Source organism: Haliotis rufescens, unplaced genomic scaffold (genome assembly GCF_023055435.1).
Source record: "Haliotis rufescens isolate VD_foot unplaced genomic scaffold, xgHalRufe1.0.p SCAF_9, whole genome shotgun sequence".
NCBI classification, from domain to species: domain Eukaryota; kingdom Metazoa; phylum Mollusca; class Gastropoda; order Lepetellida; family Haliotidae; genus Haliotis; species Haliotis rufescens.
The window spans coordinates 4,188,736-4,215,751 of NW_025964383.1; positions in this window are offsets into that span (position 1 = coordinate 4,188,736).

Below are 27,016 nucleotides of genomic sequence, written 5' to 3' on the forward strand. Positions count from 1 at the left end.
TCGCCTTTTACGACAAGCATAGTCACCTTTTACGGCAAGCATGGGTCGCTGAAGACCTATTCAACCCCGGAAATTTCACGGGTGAACTTTTTGTCATGTGCATGACTTTTACCTCTTCGGAAAGAATCCATCCTCATATCCATCCTCATATTTTGTATTTGGATGAATTTCTTAGATGTCTGACACTCATCATTGAAAATACATCAGCATCTTCAACTTTTCCACAATCTAACCACAAAGTATCAGTCTCAGTATACAAAACAAATTTGGTGCATGGATGCAGTCTTAGATGCCCGGCACACACATTCAATTAAAAATCAAAAGGCACTGAAAATACATCAGCAACTTGACCTTTCCACAAGCTAATCTCAAAGTATCAGTCTTAGTATTCAATCAAATTTGGTACATGGATGCAGTCTTAGATGCCCGGCACACGCATTCCATTAAAAATCAAAAGGCACTGAAAATACATCAGCAACTTGACCTTTCCACAAACTAACCACAAAGTATGTCTCAGTATACAAAACACATTTGGTGAATGGATGCAAGTCTTAGATGTCCGACACACAATGAATTCCATTAAAACTCAAAAGGCACTGAAAATACATAAAAGCGACTTGACATCTTTGTCATGTGGATGACTTAAACACCTTCGGAAAGAACCCATCCTCAGGACTATCGTATTTTGTATTTTAGATGTCTGACACTCATCACTGAAAATACATCAGCAACTTCAACTTTTCCACAAACTTACCATAAAGTATCAGTCTCAGTATACAAAACACATTTGGTGAATGGATGCAAGTCTTAGATGTCCGACACACAATGAATTCCATTAAAAATCAAAAGTCACTGAAAATACATAAAAGCGACTTGAACTTTTTGTCTGTGGTATTCCATCTATATGATGTCGGTCTGTACAATAATCAATTCTTGACCAGACAATAAAGTGATTAATATCATGAGCATCGATCGCAATTGGGATCGATGACATGCATCAACCAAGTAAGCGAGCCTGTCCACCCGATCCCGTTAGTCGCCTTTTACGACAAGCATAGTCACCTTTTACGGCAAGCATGGGTCGCTGAAGACCTATTCTACCCCGGAAATTTCACGGGTGAACTTTTTGTCATGTGCATGACTTTTACCTCTTCGGAAAGAATCCATCCTCATATCCATCCTCATATTTTGTATTTGGATGAATTTCTTAGATGTCTGACACTCATCATTGAAAATACATCAGCATCTTCAACTTTTCCACAATCTAACCACAAAGTATCAGTCTCAGTATACAAAACAAATTTGGTGCATGGATGCAGTCTTAGATGCCCGGCACACGCATTCAATTAAAAATCAAAAGGCACTGAAAATACATCAGCAACTTGACCTTTCCACAAGCTAACCTCAAAGTATCAGTCTTAGTATTCAATCAAATTTGGTACATGGATGCAGTCTTAGATGCCCGGCACACGCATTCAATTAAAAATCAAAAGGCACTGAAAATACATCAGCAACTTGACCTTTCCACAAACTAACCACAAAGTATGTCTCAGTATACAAAACACATTTGGTGAATGGATGCAAGTCTTAGATGTCCGACACACAATGAATTCCATTAAAAATCAAAAGGCACTGAAAATACATAAAAGCGACTTGACATCTTTGTCATGTACATGACTTTAACACCTTCGGAAAGAATCCATCCTCAGGACTATCGTATTTTGTATTTAGATGTCTGACACTCATCACTGAAAATACATCAGCAACTTCAACTTTTCCACAATCTAACCACAAAGTATCAGTCTCAGTATACAAAACAAATTTGGTGCATGGATGCAGTCTTAGATGCCCGGCACACGCATTCAATTAAAAATCAAAAGGCACTGAAAATACATCAGCAACTTGACCTTTCCACAAGCTAACCTCAAAGTATCAGTCTTAGTATTCAATCAAATTTGGTACATGGATGCAGTCTTAGATGTCCGACACACGCATTCCATTAAAAATCAAAAGGCACTGAAAATACATAAAGCGACTTGAACTTTTTGTCATGTGCATGACTTTTACATCCTCTTGAAGAATATCAGATTGTGTGTGTGGAAGAATTCTTAGATGTCTCAGCAACTTGACTTTTCCACAAGCTAACCACAAAGTATCAGTCTCAGTATACAAAGCACATTTGGTGAATGGATGCAAGTCTTAGATGTCTGACACACAAAGAATTCCATTAAAAATCAAAAGGCACTGAAAATACATAAAAGCGACTTGAACTTTTTGTCTGTGGTATTCCATCTATATGATGTCGCTCTGTACAATAATCAATTCTTGACCAGACAATAAAGTGATTAATATCATGAGCATCGATCGCAATTGGGATCGATGACATGCATCAACCAAGTCAGCGAGCCTGTCCACCCGATCCCGTTAGTCGCCTTTATCGACAAGCATAGTCACCTTTTACGGCAAGCATGGGTCGCTGAAGACCTATTCAACCCCGGAAATTTCACGGGTGAACTTTTTGTCATGTGCATGACTTATACCTCTTCGGAAAGAATCCATCCTCATATCCATCCTCATATTTTGTATTTGGATGAATTTCTTAGATGTCTGACACTCATCATTGAAAATACATCAGCATCTTCAACTTTTCCACAATCTAACCACAAAGTATCAGTCTCAGTATACAAAACAAATTTGGTGCATGGATGCAGTCTTAGATGCCCGGCACACGCATTCAATTAAAAATCAAAAGGCACTGAAAATACATCAGCAACTTGACCTTTCCACAAGCTAACCTCAAAGTATCAGTCTTAGTATTCAATCAAATTTGGTACATGGATGCAGTCTTAGATGCCCGGCACACGCATTCAATTAAAAATCAAAAGGCACTGAAAATACATCAGCAACTTGACCTTTCCACAAACTAACCACAAAGTATGTCTCAGTATACAAAACACATTTGGTGAATGGATGCAAGTCTTAGATGTCCGACACACAATGAATTCCATTAAAAATCAAAAGGCACTGAAAATACATAAAGTGACTTGAACTTTTTGTCATGTGCATGACTTTTACATCCTCTTGAAGAATATCAGATTGTGTATGTGGAAGAATTCTTAGATGTCTCAGCAACTTGACTTTTCCACAAACTAACCACAAAGTATCAGTCTCAGTATACAAAACACATTTGGTGAATGGATGCAAGTCTTAGATGTCCGACACACAATGAATTCCATTAAAAATCAAAAGGCACTGAAAATACATAAAAGCGACTTGACATCTTTGTCATGTACATGACTTTAACACCTTCGGAAAGAACCCATCCTCAGGACTATCGTATTTTGTATTTAGATGTCTGACACTCATCACTGAAAATACATCAGCAACTTCAACTTTTCCACAAACTAACCACAAAGTATCAGTCTCAGTATACAAAACAAATTTGGTGCATGGATGCAGTCTTAGATGCCCAGCACACACATTCAATTAAAAATCAAAAGGCACTGAAAATACATCAGCAACTTGACCTTTCAACAAGCTAATCTCAAAGTATCAGTCTTAGTATTCAATCAAATTTGGTACATGGATGCAGTCTTAGATGCCCGGCACACGCATTCCATTAAAAATCAAAAGGCACTGAAAATACATAAAGCGACTTGAACTTTTTGTCATGTGCATGACTTTTACATCCTCTTGAAGAATATCAGATTGTGTATGTGGAAGAATTCTTAGATGTCTCAGCAACTTGACTTTTCCACAAGCTAACCACAAAGTATCAGTCTCAGTATACAAAACACATTTGGTGAATGGATGCAAGTCTTAGATGTCTGACACACTATGTATTCCATTAAAAATCAAAAGGCACTGAAAATACATAAAAGCGACTTGACATCTTTGTCATGTGCATGACTTAAACACCTTCGGAAAGAACCCATCCTCAGGACTATAGTATTTTGTATTTTAGATGTCTGACACTCATCACTGAAAATACATCAGCAACTTCAACTTTTCCACAAACTAACCACAAAGTATTAGTCTCAGTATACAAAACACATTTGGTGAATGGATGCAAGTCTTAGATGTCCGACACACAATGAATTCCATTAAAAATCAAAAGTCACTGAAAATACATAAAAGCGACTTGAACTTTTTGTCTGTGGTATTCCATCTATATGATATCGGTCTGTACAATAATCAATTCTTGACCAGACAATAAAGTGATTAATATCATGAGCATCGATCAGCGCAATTGGGATCGATGACATGCATCAACCAAGTCAGCGAGCCTGTCCACCCGATCCCGTTAGTCGCCTTTATCGACAAGCATAGTCACCTTTTACGACAAGCACGGGTCGCTGAAGACCTATTCAACCCCGGAAATTTCACGGGTGAACTTTTTGTCATGTGCATGACTTTTACCTCTTCGGAAAGAATCCATCCTCATATCCATCCTCATATTTTGTATTTGGATGAATTTCTTAGATGTCTGACACTCATCATTGAAAATACATCAGCATCTTCAACTTTTCCACAATCTAACCACAAAGTATCAGTCTCAGTATACAAAACAAATTTGATGCATGGATGCAGTCTTAGATGCCCGGCACACGCATTCAATTAAAAATCAAAAGGCACTGAAAATACATCAGCAACTTGACCTTTCCACAAGCTAACCTCAAAGTATCAGTCTTAGTATTCAATCAAATTTGGTACATGGATGCAGTCTTAGATGCCCGGCACACGCATTCAATTAAAAATCAAAAGGCACTGAAAATACATCAGCAACTTGACCTTTCCACAAACTAACCACAAAGTATGTCTCAGTATACAAAACACATTTGGTGAATGGATGCAAGTCTTAGATGTCCGACACACAATGAATTCCATTAAAAATCAAAAGGCACTGAAAATACATAAAAGCGACTTGACATCTTTGTCATGTACATGACTTTAACACCTTCGGAAAGAACCCATCCTCAGGACTATCGTATTTTGTATTTAGATGTCTGACACTCATCACTGAAAATACATCAGCAACTTCAACTTTTCCACAATCTAACCTCAAAGTATCAGTCTTAGTATTCAATCAAATTTGGTACATGGATGCAGTCTTAGATGCCCGGCACACGCATTCCATTAAAAATCAAAAGGCACTGAAAATACATAAAAGCGACTTGAACTTTTTGTCTGTGGTATTCCATCTATATGATATCGGTCTGTACAATAATCAATTCTTGACCAGACAATAAAGTGATTAATATCATGAGCATCGATCAGCGCAATTGGGATCGATGACATGCATCAAACCAAGTAAGCGAGCCTGTCCACCCGATCCCGTTAGTCGCCTTTATCGACAAGCATAGTCACCTTTTACGACAAGCATGGGTCGCTGAAGACCTATTCAACCCCGGAAATTTCACGGGTGAACTTTTTGTCATGTGCATGACTTTTACCTCTTCGGAAAGAATCCATCCTCATATCCATCCTCATATTTTGTATTTGGATGAATTTCTTAGATGTCTGACACTCATCATTGAAAATACATCAGCATCTTCAACTTTTCCACAATCTAACCACAAAGTATCAGTCTCAGTATACAAAACAAATTTGGTGCATGGATGCAGTCTTAGATGCCCGGCACACGCATTCAATTAAAAATCAAAAGGCACTGAAAATACATCAGCAACTTGACCTTTCCACAAACTAACCACAAAGTATGTCTCAGTATACAAAACACATTTGGTGAATGGATGCAAGTCTTAGATGTCCGACACACAATGAATTCCATTAAAAATCAAAAGGCACTGAAAATACATAAAAGCGACTTGACATCTTTGTCATGTACATGACTTTAACACCTTCGGAAAGAATCCATCCTCAGGACTATCGTATTTTGTATTTAGATGTCTGACACTCATCACTGAAAATACATCAGCAACTTCAACTTTTCCATAAACTAACCACAAAGTATCAGTCTCAGTATACAAAACAAATTTGGTGCATGGATGCAGTCCTAGATGTCCGACACACAATGAATTCCATTAAAAATCAAAAGGCACTGAAAATACATAAAAGCGACTTGACATCTTTGTCATGTACATGACTTTAACACCTTCGGAAAGAATCCATCCTCAGGACTATCGTATTTTGTATTTAGATGTCTGACACTCATCACTGAAAATACATCAGCAACTTCAACTTTTCCACAAACTAACCACAAAGTATCAGTCTCAGTATACAAAACAAATTTGGTGCATGGATGCAGTCTTAGATGCCCGGCACACGCATTCAATTAAAAATCAAAAGGCACTGAAAATACATCAGCAACTTGACCTTTCAACAAGCTAACCTCAAAGTATCAGTCTTAGTATACAATCAAATTTGGTGCATGGATGCAGTCTTAGATGTCCGACACACGCATTCCATTAAAAATCAAAAGTCACTGAAAATACATAAAGCGACTTGAACTTTTTGTCATGTGCATGACTTTTACATCCTCTGGAAGAATATCAGATTGTGTATGTGGAAGAATTCTTAGATGTCTCAGCAACTTGACTTTTCCACAAGCTAACCACAAAGTATCAGTCTCAGTATACAAAACACATTTGGTGAATGGATGCAAGTCTTAGATGTCCGACACACAATGAATTCCATTAAAAATCAAAAGGCACTGAAAATACATAAAAGCGACTTGACATCTTTGTCATGTACACGACTTTAACACCTTCGGAAAGAATCCATCCTCAGGACTATCGTATTTTGTATTTAGATGTCTGACACTCATCACTGAAAATACATCAGCAACTTCAACTTTTCCACAATCTAACCTCAAAGTATCAGTCTTAGTATACAATCAAATTTGGTGCATGGATGCAGTCTTAGATGTCCGACACACGCATTCCATTAAAAATCAAAAGTCACTGAAAATACATAAAGCGACTTGAACTTTTTGTCATTTGCATGACTTTTACATCCTCTTGAAGAATATCAGATTGTGTATGTGGAAGAATTCTTAGATGTCTCAGCAACTTGACTTTTCCACAAGCTAACCACAAAGTATCAGTCTCAGTATACAAAACACATTTGGTGAATGGATGCAAGTCTTAGATGTCCGACACACAATGAATTCCATTAAAAATCAAAAGGCACTGAAAATACATAAAAGCGACTTGACATCTTTGTCATGTGCATGACTTAAACACCTTCGGAAAGAACCCATCCTCAGGACTATCGTATTTTGTATTTTAGATGTCTGACACTCATCACTGAAAATACATCAGCAACTTCAACTTTTCCACAAACTAACCATAAAGTATTAGTCTCAGTATACAAAACACATTTGGTGAATGGATGCAAGTCTTAGATGTCCGACACACAATGAATTCCATTAAAAATCAAAAGTCACTGAAAATACATAAAAGCGACTTGAACTTTTTGTCTGTGGTATTCCATCTATATGATGTCGGTCTGTACAATAATCAATTCTTGACCAGACAATAAAGTGATTAATATCATGAGCATCGATCGCAATTGGGATCGATGACATGCATCAACCAAGTAAGCGAGCCTGTCCACCCGATCCCGTTAGTCGCCTTTATCGACAAGCATAGTCACCTTTTACGACAAGCATGGGTCGCTGAAGACCTATTCAACCCCGGAAATTTCACGGGTGAACTTTTTGTCATGTGCATGACTTTTACCTCTTCGGAAAGAATCCATCCTCATATCCATCCTCATATTTTGTATTTGGATGAATTTCTTAGATGTCTGACACTCATCATTGAAAATACATCAGCATCTTCAACTTTTCCCCAATCTAACCACAAAGTATCAGTCTCAGTATACAAAACAAATTTGATGCATGGATGCAGTCTTAGATGCCCGGCACACGCATTCAATTAAAAATCAAAAGGCACTGAAAATACATCAGCAACTTGACCTTTCCACAAGCTAACCTCAAAGTATCAGTCTTAGTATTCAATCAAATTTGGTACATGGATGCAGTCTTAGATGCCCGGCACACGCATTCAATTAAAAATCAAAAGGCACTGAAAATACATCAGCAACTTGACCTTTCCACAAACTAACCACAAAGTATGTCTCAGTATACAAAACACATTTGGTGAATGGATGCAAGTCTTAGATGTCCGACACACAATGAATTCCATTAAAAATCAAAAGGCACTGAAAATACATAAAAGCGACTTGACATCTTTGTCATGTACATGACTTTAACACCTTCGGAAAGAATCCATCCTCAGGACTATAGTATTTTGTATTTAGATGTCTGACACTCATCACTGAAAATACATCAGCAACTTCAACTTTTCCACAATCTAACCACAAAGTATCAGTCTTAGTATTCAATCAAATTTGGTACATGGATGCAGTCTTAGATGCCCGGCACACGCATTCCATTAAAAATCAAAAGGCACTGAAAATACATAAAAGCGACTTGAACTTTTTGTCTGTGGTATTCCATCTATATGATATCGGTCTGTACAATAATCAATTCTTGACCAGACAATAAAGTGATTAATATCATGAGCATCGATCAGCGCAATTGGGATCGATGACATGCATCAAACCAAGTAAGCGAGCCTGTCCACCCGATCCCGTTAGTCGCCTTTATCGACAAGCATAGTCACCTTTTACGACAAGCATGGGTCGCTGAAGACCTATTCAACCCCGGAAATTTCACGGGTGAACTTTTTGTCATGTGCATGACTTTTACCTCTTCGGAAAGAATCCATCCTCATATCCATCCTCATTTTTTGTATTTGGATGAATTTCTTAGATGTCTGACACTCATCATTGAAAATACATCAGCATCTTCAACTTTTCCACAATCTAACCACAAAGTATCAGTCTCAGTATACAAAACAAATTTGGTGCATGGATGCAGTCTTAGATGCCCGGCACACGCATTCAATTAAAAATCAAAAGGCACTGAAAATACATCAGCAACTTGACCTTTCCACAAACTAACCACAAAGTATGTCTCAGTATACAAAACACATTTGGTGAATGGATGCAAGTCTTAGATGTCCGACACACAATGAATTCCATTAAAAATCAAAAGGCACTGAAAATACATAAAAGCGACTTGACATCTTTGTCATGTGCATGACTTAAACACCTTCGGAAAGAACCCATCCTCAGGACTATCGTATTTTGTATTTTAGATGTCTGACACTCATCACTGAAAATACATCAGCAACTTCAACTTTTCCACAAACTAACCACAAAGTATCAGTCTCAGTATACAAAACAAATTTGGTGCATGGATGCAGTCCTAGATGTCCGACACACAATGAATTCCATTAAAAATCAAAAGGCACTGAAAATACATAAAAGCGACTTGACATCTTTGTCATGTACATGACTTTAACACCTTCGGAAAGAATCCATCCTCAGGACTATCGTATTTTGTATTTAGATGTCTGACACTCATCACTGAAAATACATCAGCAACTTCAACTTTTCCACAATCTAACCTCAAAGTATCAGTCTTAGTATACAATCAAATTTGGTGCATGGATGCAGTCTTAGATGTCCGACACACGCATTCCATTAAAAATCAAAAGTCACTGAAAATACATAAAGCGACTTGAACTTTTTGTCATTTGCATGACTTTTACATCCTCGGGAAGAATATCAGATTGTGTATGTGGAAGAATTCTTAGATGTCTCAGCAACTTGACTTTTCCACAAGCTAACCACAAAGTATCAGTCTCAGTATACAAAACACATTTGGTGAATGGATGCAAGTCTTAGATGTCCGACACACAATGAATTCCATTAAAAATCAAAAGGCACTGAAAATACATAAAAGCGACTTGACATCTTTGTCATGTGCATGACTTAAACACCTTCGGAAAGAACCCATCCTCAGGACTATCGTATTTTGTATTTTAGATGTCTGACACTCATCACTGAAAATACATCAGCAACTTCAACTTTTCCACAAACTAACCATAAAGTATTAGTCTCAGTATACAAAACACATTTGGTGAATGGATGCAAGTCTTAGATGTCCGACACACAATGAATTCCATTAAAAATCAAAAGTCACTGAAAATACATAAAAGCGACTTGAACTTTTTGTCTGTGGTATTCCATCTATATGATGTCGGTCTGTACAATAATCAATTCTTGACCAGACAATAAAGTGATTAATATCATGAGCATCGATCGCAATTGGGATCGATGACATGCATCAACCAAGTAAGCGAGCCTGTCCACCCGATCCCGTTAGTCGCCATTATCGACAAGCATAGTCACCTTTTACGACAAGCATGGGTCGCTGAAGACCTATTCAACCCCGGAAATTTCACGGGTGAACTTTTTGTCATGTGCATGACTTTTACCTCTTCGGAAAGAATCCATCCTCATATCCATCCTCATATTTTGTATTTGGATGAATTTCTTAGATGTCTGACACTCATCATTGAAAATACATCAGCAACTTCAACTTTTCCCCAATCTAACCACAAAGTAGCAGTCTCAGTATACAAAACAAATTTGGTGCATGGATGCAGTCTTAGATGCCCGGCACACGCATTCAATTAAAAATCAAAAGGCACTGAAAATACATCAGCAACTTGACCTTTCCACAAACTAATCTCAAAGTATCAGTCTTAGTATTCAATCAAATTTGGTGCATGGATGCAGTCTTAGATGTCCGACACACGCATTCCATTAAAAATCAAAAGGCACTGAAAATACATAAAGCGACTTGAACTTTTTGTCATTTGCATGACTTTTACATCCTCGGGAAGAATATCAGATTGTGTATGTGGAAGAATTCTTAGATGTCTCAGCAACTTGACTTTTCCACAAGCTAACCACAAAGTATCAGTCTCAGTATACAAAACACATTTGGTGAATGGATGCAAGTCTTAGATGTCCGACACACAATGAATTCCATTAAAAATCAAAAGGCACTGAAAATACATAAAAGCGACTTGACATCTTTGTCATGTGCATGACTTAAACACCTTCGGAAAGAATCCATCCTCAGGACTATCGTATTTTGTATTTTAGATGTCTGACACTCATCACTGAAAATACATCAGCAACTTCAACTTTTCCACAAACTAACCATAAAGTATTAGTCTCAGTATACAAAACACATTTGGTGAATGGATGCAAGTCTTAGATGTCCGACACACAATGAATTCCATTAAAAATCAAAAGTCACTGAAAATACATAAAAGCGACTTGAACTTTTTGTCTGTGGTATTCCATCTATATGATGTCGGTCTGTACAATAATCAATTCTTGACCTGACAATAAAGTGATTAATATCATGAGCATCGATCGCAATTGGGATCGATGACATGCATCAACCAAGTAAGCGAGCCTGTCCACCCGATCCCGTTAGTCGCCTTTTACGACAAGCATAGTCACCTTTTACGGCAAGCATGGGTCGCTGAAGACATATTCTACCCCGGAAATTTCACGGGTGAACTTTTTGTCATGTGCATGACTTTTACCTCTTCGGAAAGAATCCATCCTCATATCCATCCTCATATTTTGTATTTGGATGAATTTCTTAGATGTCTGACACTCATCATTGAAAATACATCAGCATCTTCAACTTTTCCACAATCTAACCACAAAGTATCAGTCTCAGTATACAAAACAAATTTGGTGCATGGATGCAGTCTTAGATGCCCGGCACACGCATTCAATTAAAAATCAAAAGGCACTGAAAATACATCAGCAACTTGACCTTTCCACAAGCTAATCTCAAAGTATCAGTCTTAGTATTCAATCAAATTTGGTACATGGATGCAGTCTTAGATGCCCGGCACATGCATGCAATTAAAAATCAAAAGGCACTGAAAATACATAAAGCAACTTGAACTTTTTGTCATGTGCATGACTTTTACATCCTCTTGAAGAATATCAGATTGTGTATGTGGAAGAATTCTTAGATGTCTCAGCAACTTGACTTTTCCACAAGCTAACCACAAAGTATCAGTCTCAGTATACAAAACACATTTGGTGAATGGATGCAAGTCTTAGATGTCCGACACACAATGAATTCCATTAAAAATCAAAAGGCACTGAAAATACATAAAAGCGACTTGACATCTTTGTCATGTACATGACTTTAACACCTTCGGAAAGAATCCATCCTCAGGACTATCGTATTTTGTATTTAGATGTCTGACACTCATCACTGAAAATACATCAGCAACTTCAACTTTTCCACAATCTAACCTCAAAGTATCAGTCTTAGTATACAATCAAATTTGGTGCATGGATGCAGTCTTAGATGTCCGACACACGCATTCCATTAAAAATCAAAAGGCACTGAAAATACATCAGCAACTTGACCTTTCCACAAGCTAACCTCAAAGTATCAGTCTTAGTATTCAATCAAATTTGGTACATGGATGCAGTCTTAGATGCCCGGCACACGCATTCAATTAAAAATCAAAAGGCACTGAAAATACATCAGCAACTTGACTTTTCCACAAACTAATCACAAAGTATGTCTCAGTATACAAAACACATTTGGTGAATGGATGCAAGTCTTAGATGTCCGACCCACAATGAATTCCATTAATAATCAAAAGGCACTGAAAATACATAAAAGCGACTTGACATCTTTGTCATGTACATGACTTTAACACCTTCGGAAAGAATCCATCCTCAGGACTATCGTATTTTGTATTTAGATGTCTGACACTCATCACTGAAAATACATCAGCAACTTCAACTTTTCCACAATCTAACCACAAAGTATCAGTCTCAGTATACAAAACAAATTTGGTGCATGGATGCAGTCTTAGATGCCCGGCACACGCATTCAATTAAAAATCAAAAGGCACTGAAAATACATCAGCAACTTGACCTTTCCACAAGCTAACCTCAAAGTATCAGTCTTAGTATTCAATCAAATTTGGTACATGGATGCAGTCTTAGATGTCCGAACACACGCATTCCATTAAAAATCAAAAGTCACTGAAAATACATAAAGCGACTTGAACTTTTTGTCATGTGCATGACTTTTACATCCTCTTGAAGAATATCAGATTGTGTATGTGGAAGAATTCTTAGATGTCTCAGCAACTTGACTTTTCCACAAGCTAACCACAAAGTATCAGTCTCAGTATACAAAACACATTTGGTGAATGGATGCAAGTCTTAGATGTCCGACCCACAATGAATTCCATTAAAAATCAAAAGGCACTGAAAATACATAAAAGCGACTTGACATCTTTGTCATGTACATGACTTTAACACCTTCGGAAAGAATCCATCCTCAGGACTATCGTATTTTGTATTTAGATGTCTGACACTCATCACTGAAAATACATCAGCAACTTCAACTTTTCCACAAACTAACCACAAAGTATCAGTCTCAGTATACAAAACAAATTTGGTGCATGGATGCAGTCCTAGATGTCCGACACACAATGAATTCCATTAAAAATCAAAAGGCACTGAAAATACATAAAAGCGACTTGACATCTTTGTCATGTACATGACTTTAACACCTTCGGAAAGAATCCATCCTCAGGACTATCGTATTTTGTATTTAGATGTCTGACACTCATCACTGAAAATACATCAGCAACTTCAACTTTTCCACAATCTAACCTCAAAGTATCAGTCTTAGTATACAATCAAATTTGGTGCATGGATGCAGTCTTAGATGTCCGACACACGCATTCCATTAAAAATCAAAAGTCACTGAAAATACATAAAGCGACTTGAACTTTTTGTCATTTGCATGACTTTTACATCCTCGGGAAGAATATCAGATTGTGTATGTGGAAGAATTCTTAGATGTCTCAGCAACTTGACTTTTCCACAAGCTAACCACAAAGTATCAGTCTCAGTATACAAAACACATTTGGTGAATGGATGCAAGTCTTAGATGTCCGACACACAATGAATTCCATTAAAAATCAAAAGGCACTGAAAATACATAAAAGCGACTTGACATCTTTGTCATGTGCATGACTTAAACACCTTCGGAAAGAACCCATCCTCAGGACTATCGTATTTTGTATTTTAGATGTCTGACACTCATCACTGAAAATACATCAGCAACTTCAACTTTTCCACAAACTAACCATAAAGTATTAGTCTCAGTATACAAAACACATTTGGTGAATGGATGCAAGTCTTAGATGTCCGACACACAATGAATTCCATTAAAAATCAAAAGTCACTGAAAATACATAAAAGCGACTTGAACTTTTTGTCTGTGGTATTCCATCTATATGATGTCGGTCTGTACAATAATCAATTCTTGACCAGACAATAAAGTGATTAATATCATGAGCATCGATCGCAATTGGGATCGATGACATGCATCAACCAAGTAAGCGAGCCTGTCCACCCGATCCCGTTAGTCGCCTTTATCGACAAGCATAGTCACCTTTTACGGCAAGCATGGGTCGCTGAAGACATATTCTACCCCGGAAATTTCACGGGTGAACTTTTTGTCATGTGCATGACTTTTACCTCTTCGGAAAGAATCCATCCTCATATCCATCCTCATATTTTGTATTTGGATGAATTTCTTAGATGTCTGACACTCATCATTGAAAATACATCAGCATCTTCAACTTTTCCACAATCTAACCACAAAGTATCAGTCTCAGTATACAAAACAAATTTGGTGCATGGATGCAGTCTTAGATGCCCGGCACACGCATTCAATTAAAAATCAAAAGGCACTGAAAATACATCAGCAACTTGACCTTTCCACAAGCTAATCTCAAAGTATCAGTCTTAGTATTCAATCAAATTTGGTACATGGATGCAGTCTTAGATGCCCGGCACACGCATGCAATTAAAAATCAAAAGGCACTGAAAATACATAAAGCAACTTGAACTTTTTGTCATGTGCATGACTTTTACATCCTCTTGAAGAATATCAGATTGTGTATGTGGAAGAATTCTTAGATGTCTCAGCAACTTGACTTTTCCACAAGCTAACCACAAAGTATCAGTCTCAGTATACAAAACACATTTGGTGAATGGATGCAAGTCTTAGATGTCCGACACACAATGAATTCCATTAAAAATCAAAAGGCACTGAAAATACATAAAAGCGACTTGACATCTTTGTCATGTACATGACTTTAACACCTTCGGAAAGAACCCATCCTCAGGACTATCGTATTTTGTATTTAGATGTCTGACACTCATCACTGAAAATACATCAGCAACTTCAACTTTTCCACAAACTAACCATAAAGTATCAGTCTCAGTATACAAAACAAATTTGGTGCATGGATGCAGTCTTAGATGCCCGGCACACGCATTCAATTAAAAATCAAAAGGCACTGAAAATACATCAGCAACTTGACCTTTCAACAAGCTAACCTCAAAGTATCAGTCTTAGTATACAATCAAATTTGGTGCATGGATGCAGTCTTAGATGTCCGACACACGCATTCCATTAAAAATCAAAAGGCACTGAAAATACATCAGCAACTTGACCTTTCCACAAACTAACCACAAAGTATCAGTCTCAGTATACAAAACACATTTGGTGAATGGATGCAAGTCTTAGATGTCCGACACACAATGAATTCCATTAAAAATCAAAAGGCACTGAAAATACATAAAAGCGACTTGACATCTTTGTCATGTACATGACTTTAACACCTTCGGAAAGAACCCATCCTCAGGACTATCGTATTTTGTATTTAGATGTCTGACACTCATCACTGAAAATACATCAGCAACTTCAACTTTTCCACAAACTAACCATAAAGTATCAGTCTCAGTATACAAAACAAATTTGGTGCATGGATGCAGTCTTAGATGCCCGGCACACGCATTCAATTAAAAATCAAAAGGCACTGAAAATACATCAGCAACTTGACCTTTCAACAAGCTAACCTCAAAGTATCAGTCTTAGTATACAATCAAATTTGGTGCATGGATGCAGTCTTAGATGTCCGACACACGCATTCCATTAAAAATCAAAAGTCACTGAAAATACATAAAGCGACTTGAACTTTTTGTCATTTGCATGACTTTTACATCCTCGGGAAGAATATCAGATTGTGTATGTGGAAGAATTCTTAGATGTCTCAGCAACTTGACTTTTCCACAAGCTAACCACAAAGTATCAGTCTCAGTATACAAAACACATTTGGTGAATGGATGCAAGTCTTAGATGTCCGACACACAATGAAATCCATTAAAAATCAAAAGGCACTGAAAATACATAAAAGTGACTTGACATCTTTGTCATGTGCATGACTTAAACACCTTCGGAAAGAACCCATCCTCAGGACTATCGTATTTTGTATTTTAGATGTCTGACACTCATCACTGAAAATACATCAGCAACTTCAACTTTTCCACAAACTAACCATAAAGTATTAGTCTCAGTATACAAAACACATTTGGTGAATGGATGCAAGTCTTAGATGTCCGACACACAATGAATTCCATTAAAAATCAAAAGTCACTGAAAATACATAAAAGCGACTTGAACTTTTTGTCTGTGGTTATTCCATCTATATGATGTCGGTCTGTACAATAATCAATTCTTGACCAGACAATAAAGTGATTAATATCATGAGCATCGATCGCAATTGGGATCGATGACATGCATCAACCAAGTAAGCGAGCCTGTCCACCCGATCCCGTTAGTCGCCTTTTACGACAAGCATAGTCACCTTTTACGGCAAGCATGGGTCGCTGAAGACCTATTCTACCCCGGAAATTTCACGGGTGAACTTTTTGTCATGTGCATGACTTTTACCTCTTCGGAAAGAATCCATCCTCATATCCATCCTCATATTTTGTATTTGGATGAATTTCTTAGATGTCTGACACTCATCATTGAAAATACATCAGCATCTTCAACTTTTCCACAATCTAACCACAAAGTATCAGTCTCAGTATACAAAACAAATTTGGTGCATGGATGCAGTCTTAGATGCCCGGCACACGCATTCAATTAAAAATCAAAAGGCACTGAAAATACATCAGCAACTTGACCTTTCCACAAGCTAACCTCAAAGTATCAGTCTTAGTATTCAATCAAATTTGGTACATGGATGCAGTCTTAGATGCCCGGCACACGCATTCAATTAAAAATCAAAAGGCACTGAAAATACATCAGCAACTTGACCTTTCCACAAACTAACCACAAAGTATGTCTCAGTATACAAAACACATTTGGTGAATGGATGCAAGTCTTAGATGTCCGACACACAATGAATTCCATTAAAAATCAAAAGGCACTGAAAATACATAAAAGCGACTTGACATCTTTGTCATGTACATGACTTTAACACCTTCGGAAAGAATCCATCCTCAGGACTATCGTATTTTGTATTTAGATGTCTGACACTCATCACTGAAAATACATCAGCAACTTCAACTTTTCCACAATCTAACCTCAAAGTATCAGTCTTAGTATTCAATCAAATTTGGTACATGGATGCAGTCTTAGATGCCCGGCACACGCATTCCATTAAAAATCAAAAGGCACTGAAAATACATGAAAGCGACTTGAACTTTTTGTCTGTGGTATTCCATCTATATGATATCGGTCTGTACAATAATCAATTCTTGACCAGACAATAAAGTGATTAATATCATGAGTATCGATCAGCGCAATTGGGATCGATGACATGCATCAAACCAAGTCAGCGAGCCTGTCCACCCGATCCCGTTAGTCGCCTTTATCGACAAGCATAGTCACCTTTTACGACAAGCATGGGTCGCTGAAGACCTATTCAACCCCGGAAATTTCACGGGTGAACTTTTTGTCATGTGCATGACTTTTACCTCTTCGGAAAGAATCCATCCTCATATCCATCCTCATATTTTGTATTTGGATGAATTTCTTAGATGTCTGACACTCATCATTGAAAATACATCAGCATCTTCAACTTTTCCACAATCTAACCACAAAGTATCAGTCTCAGTATACAAAACAAATTTGGTGCATGGATGCAGTCTTAGATGCCCGGCACACGCATTCAATTAAAAATCAAAAGGCACTGAAAATACATCAGCAACTTGACCTTTCCACAAACTAACCACAAAGTATGTCTCAGTATACAAAACACATTTGGTGAATGGATGCAAGTCTTAGATGTCCGACACACAATGAATTCCATTAAAAATCAAAAGGCACTGAAAATACATAAAAGCGACTTGACATCTTTGTCATGTACATGACTTTAACACCTTCGGAAAGAATCCATCCTCAGGACTATCGTATTTTGTATTTAGATGTCTGACACTCATCACTGAAAATACATCAGCAACTTCAACTTTTCCACAAACTAACCACAAAGTATCAGTCTCAGTATACAAAACAAATTTGGTGCATGGATGCAGTCCTAGATGTCCGACACACAATGAATTCCATTAAAAATCAAAAGGCACTGAAAATACATAAAAGCGACTTGACATCTTTGTCATGTACATGACTTTAACACCTTCGGAAAGAATCCATCCTCAGGACTATCGTATTTTGTATTTAGATGTCTGACACTCATCACTGAAAATACATCAGCAACTTCAACTTTTCCACAAACTAACCACAAAGTATCAGTCTCAGTATACAAAACAAATTTGGTGCATGGATGCAGTCTTAGATGCCCGGCACACGCATTCAATTAAAAATCAAAAGGCACTGAAAATACATCAGCAACTTGACCTTTCAACAAGCTAACCTCAAAGTATCAGTCTTAGTATACAATCAAATTTGGTGCATGGATGCAGTCTTAGATGTCCGACACACGCATTCCATTAAAAATCAAAAGTCACTGAAAATACATAAAGCGACTTGAACTTTTTGTCATTTGCATGACTTTTACATCCTCGGGAAGAATATCAGATTGTGTATGTGGAAGAATTCTTAGATGTCTCAGCAACTTGACTTTTCCACAAGCTAACCACAAAGTATCAGTCTCAGTATACAAAACACATTTGGTGAATGGATGCAAGTCTTAGATGTCCGACACACAATGAATTCCATTAAAAATCAAAAGGCACTGAAAATACATAAAAGCGACTTGACATCTTTGTCATGTACATGACTTTAACACCTTCGGAAAGAATCCATCCTCAGGACTATCGTATTTTGTATTTAGATGTCTGACACTCATCACTGAAAATACATCAGCAACTTCAACTTTTCCACAATCTAACCTCAAAGTATCAGTCTTAGTATACAATCAAATTTGGTGCATGGATGCAGTCTTAGATGTCCGACACACGCATTCCATTAAAAATCAAAAGGCACTGAAAATACATAAAGCGACTTGAACTTTTTGTCATTTGCATGACTTTTACATCCTCGGGAAGAATATCAGATTGTGTATGTGGAAGAATTCTTAGATGTCTCAGCAACTTGACTTTTCAACAAGCTAACCACAAAGTATCAGTCTCAGTATACAAAACACATTTGGTGAATGGATGCAAGTCTTAGATGTCCGACACACAATGAATTCCATTAAAAATCAAAAGGCACTGAAAATACATAAAAGCGACTTGACATCTTTGTCATGTGCATGACTTAAACACCTTCGGAAAGAATCCATCCTCAGGACTATCGTATTTTGTATTTTAGATGTCTGACACTCATCACTGAAAATACATCAGCAACTTCAACTTTTCCACAAACTAACCATAAAGTATTAGTCTCAGTATACAAAACACATTTGGTGAATGGATGCAAGTCTTAGATGTCCGACACAATGAATTCCATTAAAAATCAAAAGTCACTGAAAATACATAAAAGCGACTTGAACTTTTTGTCTGTGGTATTCCATCTATATGATGTCGGTCTGTACAATAATCAATTCTTGACCTGACAATAAAGTGATTAATATCATGAGCATCGATCGCAATTGGGATCGATGACATGCATCAACCAAGTAAGCGAGCCTGTCCACCCGATCCCGTTAGTCGCCTTTTACGACAAGCATAGTCACCTTTTACGACAAGCATGGGTCGCTGAAGACATATTCTACCCCGGAAATTTCACGGGTGAACTTTTTGTCATGTGCATGACTTTTACCTCTTCGGAAAGAATCCATCCTCATATCCATCCTCATATTTTGTATTTGGATGAATTTCTTAGATGTCTGACACTCATCATTGAAAATACATCAGCATCTTCAACTTTTCCACAATCTAACCACAAAGTATCAGTCTCAGTATACAAAACAAATTTGGTGCATGGATGCAGTCTTAGATGCCCGGCACACGCATTCAATTAAAAATCAAAAGGCACTGAAAATACATCAGCAACTTGACCTTTCCACAAGCTAATCTCAAAGTATCAGTCTTAGTATTCAATCAAATTTGGTACATGCATGCAGTCTTAGATGCCCGGCACACGCATGCAATTAAAAATCAAAAGGCACTGAAAATACATAAAGCAACTTGAACTTTTTGTCATGTGCATGACTTTTACATCCTCTTGAAGAATATCAGATTGTGTATGTGGAAGAATTCTTAGATGTCTCAGCAACTTGACTTTTCCACAAGCTAACCACAAAGTATCAGTCTCAGTATACAAAACACATTTGGTGAATGGATGCAAGTCTTAGATGTCCGACACACAATGAATTCCATTAAAAATCAAAAGGCACTGAAAATACATAAAAGCGACTTGACATCTTTGTCATGTACATGACTTTAACACCTTCGGAAAGAATCCATCCTCAGGACTATCGTATTTTGTATTTAGATGTCTGACACTCATCACTGAAAATACATCAGCAACTTCAACTTTTCCACAATCTAACCATAAAGTATCAGTCTTAGTATACAATCAAATTTGGTGCATGGATGCAGTCTTAGATGTCCGACACACGCATTCCATTAAAAATCAAAAGGCACTGAAAATACATCAGCAACTTGACCTTTCCACAAGCTAACCTCAAAGTATCAGTCTTAGTATTCAATCAAATTTGGTACATGGATGCAGTCTTAGATGCCCGGCACACGCATTCAATTAAAAATCAAAAGGCACTGAAAATACATCAGCAACTTGACTTTTCCACAAACTAATCACAAAGTATGTCTCAGTATACAAAACACATTTGGTGAATGGATGCAAGTCTTAGATGTCCGACACACAATGAATTCCATTAAAAATCAAAAGGCACTGAAAATACATAAAAGCGACTTGACATCTTTGTCATGTACATGACTTTAACACCTTCGGAAAGAATCCATCCTCAGGACTATCGTATTTTGTATTTAGATGTCTGACACTCATCACTGAAAATACATCAGCAACTTCAACTTTTCCACAATCTAACCACAAAGTATCAGTCTCAGTATACAAAACAAATTTGGTGCATGGATGCAGTCTTAGATGCCCGGCACACGCATTCAATTAAAAATCAAAAGGCACTGAAAATACATCAGCAACTTGACCTTTCCACAAGCTAACCTCAAAGTATCAGTCTTAGTATTCAATCAAATTTGGTACATGGATGCAGTCTTAGATGTCCGACACACGCATTCCATTAAAAATCAAAAGTCACTGAAAATACATAAAGCGACTTGAACTTTTTGTCATTTGCATGACTTTTACATCCTCGGGAAGAATATCAGATTGTGTATGTGGAAGAATTCTTAGATGTCTCAGCAACTTGACTTTTCCACAAGCTAACCACAAAGTATCAGTCTCAGTATAGAAAACAAATTTGGTGAATGGATGCAAGTCTTAGATGTCCGACACACAATGAATTCCATTAAAAATCAAAAGGCACTGAAAATACATAAAAGCGACTTGACATCTTTGTCATGTACACGACTTTAACACCTTCGGAAAGAATCCATCCTCAGGACTATCGTATTTTGTATTTAGATGTCTGACACTCATCACTGAAAATACATCAGCAACTTCAACTTTTCCACAAACTAACCATAAAGTATCAGTCTCAGTATACAAAACAAATTTGGTGCATGGATGCAGTCTTAGATGTCCGACACACGCATTCCATTAAAAATCAAAAGTCACTGAAAATACATAAAGCGACTTGAACTTTTTGTCATGTGCATGACTTTTACATCCTCGGGAAGAATATCAGATTGTGTATGTGGAAGAATTCTTAGATGTCTCAGCAACTTGACTTTTCCACAAGCTAACCACAAAGTATCAGTCTCAGTATACAAAACACATTTGGTGAATGGATGCAAGTCTTAGATGTCCGACACACAATGAATTCCATTAAAAATCAAAAGGCACTGAAAATACATAAAAGTGACTTGACATCTTTGTCATGTGCATGACTTAAACACCTTCGGAAAGAACCCATCCTCAGGACTATCGTATTTTGTATTTTAGATGTCTGACACTCATCACTGAAAATACATCAGCAACTTCAACTTTTCCACAAACTAACCATAAAGTATTAGTCTCAGTATACAAAACACATTTGGTGAATGGATGCAAGTCTTAGATGTCCGACACACAATGAATTCCATTAAAAATCAAAAGTCACTGAAAATACATAAAAGCGACTTGAACTTTTTGTCTGTGGTTATTCCATCTATATGATGTCGGTCTGTACAATAATCAATTCTTGACCAGACAATAAAGTGATTAATATCATGAGCATCGATCGCAATTGGGATCGATGACATGCATCAACCAAGTAAGCGAGCCTGTCCACCCGATCCCGTTAGTCGCCTTTTACGACAAGCATAGTCACCTTTTACGGCAAGCATGGGTCGCTGAAGACCTATTCTACCCCGGAAATTTCACGGGTGAACTTTTTGTCATGTGCATGACTTTTACCTCTTCGGAAAGAATCCATCCTCATATCCATCCTCATATTTTGTATTTGGATGAATTTCTTAGATGTCTGACACTCATCATTGAAAATACATCAGCATCTTCAACTTTTCCACAATCTAACCACAAAGTATCAGTCTCAGTATACAAAACAAATTTGGTGCATGGATGCAGTCTTAGATGCCCGGCACACGCATTCAATTAAAAATCAAAGGCACTGAAAATACATCAGCAACTTGACCTTTCCACAAGCTAATCTCAAAGTATCAGTCTTAGTATTCAATCAAATTTGGTACATGGATGCAGTCTTAGATGCCCGGCACACGCATTCAATTAAAAATCAAAAGGCACTGAAAATACATCAGCAACTTGACCTTTCCACAAACTAACCACAAAGTATCAGTCTCAGTATACAAAACACATTTGGTGAATGGATGCAAGTCTTAGATGTCCGACACACAATGAATTCCATTAAAAATCAAAAGGCACTGAAAATACATAAAAGCGACTTGACATCTTTGTCATGTACATGACTTTAACACCTACGGAAAGAATCCATCCTCAGGACTATCGTATTTTGTATTTAGATGTCTGACACTCATCACTGAAAATACATCAGCAACTTCAACTTTTCCACAAACTAACCATAAAGTATCAGTCTCAGTATACAAAACAAATTTGGTGCATGGATGCAGTCTTAGATGCCCGGCACACGCATTCAATTAAAAATCAAAAGGCACTGAAAATACATCAGCAACTTGACCTTTCAACAAGCTAACCTCAAAGTATCAGTCTTAGTATACAATCAAATTTGGTGCATGGATGCAGTCTTAGATGTCCGACACACGCATTCCATTAAAAATCAAAAGTCACTGAAAATACATAAAGCGACTTGAACTTTTTGTCATTTGCATGACTTTTACATCCTCGGGAAGAATATCAGATTGTGTATGTGGAAGAATTCTTAGATGTCTCAGCAACTTGACTTTTCAACAAGCTAACCACAAAGTATCAGTCTCAGTATACAAAACACATTTGGTGAATGGATGCAAGTCTTAGATGTCCGACACACAATGAATTCCATTAAAAATCAAAAGGCACTGAAAATACATAAAAGCGACTTGACATCTTTGTCATGTGCATGACTTAAACACCTTCGGAAAGAACCCATCCTCAGGACTATCGTATTTTGTATTTTAGATGTCTGACACTCATCACTGAAAATACATCAGCAACTTCAACTTTTCCACAAACTAACCATAAAGTATTAGTCTCAGTATACAAAACACATTTGGTGAATGGATGCAAGTCTTAGATGTCCGACACACAATGAATTCCATTAAAAATCAAAAGTCACTGAAAATACATAAAAGCGACTTGAACTTTTTGTCTGTGGTTATTCCATCTATATGATGTCGGTCTGTACAATAATCAATTCTTGACCAGACAATAAAGTGATTAATATCATGAGCATCGATCGCAATTGGGATCGATGACATGCATCAACCAAGTAAGCGAGCCTGTCCACCCGATCCCGTTAGTCGCCTTTTACGACAAGCATAGTCACCTTTTACGGCAAGCATGGGTCGCTGAAGACCTATTCTACCCCGGAAATTTCACGGGTGAACTTTTTGTCATGTGCATGACTTTTACCTCTTCGGAAAGAATCCATCCTCATATCCATCCTCATATTTTGTATTTGGATGAATTTCTTAGATGTCTGACACTCATCATTGAAAATACATCAGCATCTTCAACTTTTCCACAATCTAACCACAAAGTATCAGTCTCAGTATACAAAACAAATTTGGTGCATGGATGCAGTCTTAGATGCCCGGCACACGCATTCAATTAAAAATCAAAGGCACTGAAAATACATCAGCAACTTGACCTTTCCACAAGCTAACCTCAAAGTATCAGTCTTAGTATTCAATCAAATTTGGTACATGGATGCAGTCTTAGATGCCCGGCACACACATTCAATTAAAAATCAAAAGGCACTGAAAATACATCAGCAACTTGACCTTTCCACAAACTAACCACAAAGTATCAGTCTCAGTATACAAAACACATTTGGTGAATGGATGCAAGTCTTAGATGTCTGACACACAATGAATTCCATTAAAAATCAAAAGGCACTGAAAATACATAAAAGCGACTTGACATCTTTGTCATGTACATGACTTTAACACCTTCGGAAAGAACCCATCCTCAGGACTATCGTATTTTGTATTTTAGATGTCTGACACTCATCACTGAAAATACATCAGCAACTTCAACTTTTCCACAAACTAACCATAAAGTATCAGTCTCAGTAAACAAAACAAATTTGGTGCATGGATGCAGTCTTAGATGCCCGGCACACGCATTCAATTAAAAATCAAAAGGCACTGAAAATACATCAGCAACTTGACCTTTCAACAAGCTAACCTCAAAGTATCAGTCTTAGTATACAATCAAATTTGGTGCATGGATGCAGTCTTAGATGTCCGACACACGCATTCCATTAAAAATCAAAAGTCACTGAAAATACATAAAGCGACTTGAACTTTTTGTCATTTGCATGACTTTTACATCCTCGGGAAGAATATCAGATTGTGTATGTGGAAGAATTCTTAGATGTCTCAGCAACTTGACTTTTCAACAAGCTAACCACAAAGTATCAGTCTCAGTATACAAAACACATTTGGTGAATGGATGCAAGTCTTAGATGTCCGACACACAATGAATTCCATTAAAAATCAAAAGGCACTGAAAATACATAAAAGCGACTTGACATCTTTGTCATGTGCATGACTTAAACACCTTCGGAAAGAACCCATCCTCAGGACTATCGTATTTTGTATTTTAGATGTCTGACACTCATCACTGAAAATACATCAGCAACTTCAACTTTTCCACAAACTAACCATAAAGTATTAGTCTCAGTATACAAAACACATTTGGTGAATGGATGCAAGTCTTAGATGTCCGACACACAATGAATTCCATTAAAAATCAAAAGTCACTGAAAATACATAAAAGCGACTTGAACTTTTTGTCTGTGGTTATTCCATCTATATGATGTCGGTCTGTACAATAATCAATTCTTGACCAGACAATAAAGTGATTAATATCATGAGCATCGATCGCAATTGGGATCGATGACATGCATCAACCAAGTAAGCGAGCCTGTCCACCCGATCCCGTTAGTCGCCTTTTACGACAAGCATAGTCACCTTTTACGGCAAGCATGGGTCGCTGAAGACCTATTCTACCCCGGAAATTTCACGGGTGAACTTTTTGTCATGTGCATGACTTTTACCTCTTCGGAAAGAATCCATCCTCATATCCATCCTCATATTTTGTATTTGGATGAATTTCTTAGATGTCTGACACTCATCATTGAAAATACATCAGCATCTTCAACTTTTCCACAATCTAACCACAAAGTATCAGTCTCAGTATACAAAACAAATTTGGTGCATGGATGCAGTCTTAGATGCCCGGCACACGCATTCAATTAAAAATCAAAGGCACTGAAAATACATCAGCAACTTGACCTTTCCACAAGCTAACCTCAAAGTATCAGTCTTAGTATTCAATCAAATTTGGTACATGGATGCAGTCTTAGATGCCCGGCACACACATTCAATTAAAAATCAAAAGGCACTGAAAATACATCAGCAACTTGACCTTTCCACAAACTAACCACAAAGTATCAGTCTCAGTATACAAAACACATTTGGTGAATGGATGCAAGTCTTAGATGTCCGACACACAATGAATTCCATTAAAAATCAAAAGGCACTGAAAATACATAAAAGCGACTTGACATCTTTGTCATGTACATGACTTTAACACCTTCGGAAAGAACCCATCCTCAGGACTATCGTATTTTGTATTTAGATGTCTGACACTCATCACTGAAAATACATCAGCAACTTCAACTTTTCCACAAACTAACCATAAAGTATCAGTCTCAGTATACAAAACAAATTTGGTGCATGGATGCAGTCTTAGATGCCCGGCACACGCATTCAATTAAAAATCAAAAGGCACTGAAAATACATCAGCAACTTGACCTTTCAACAAGCTAACCTCAAAGTATCAGTCTTAGTATACAATCAAATTTGGTGCATGGATGCAGTCTTAGATGTCCGACACACGCATTCCATTAAAAATCAAAAGGCACTGAAAATACATAAAGCGACTTGAACTTTTTGTCATTTGCATGACTTTTACATCCTCGGGAAGAATATCAGATTG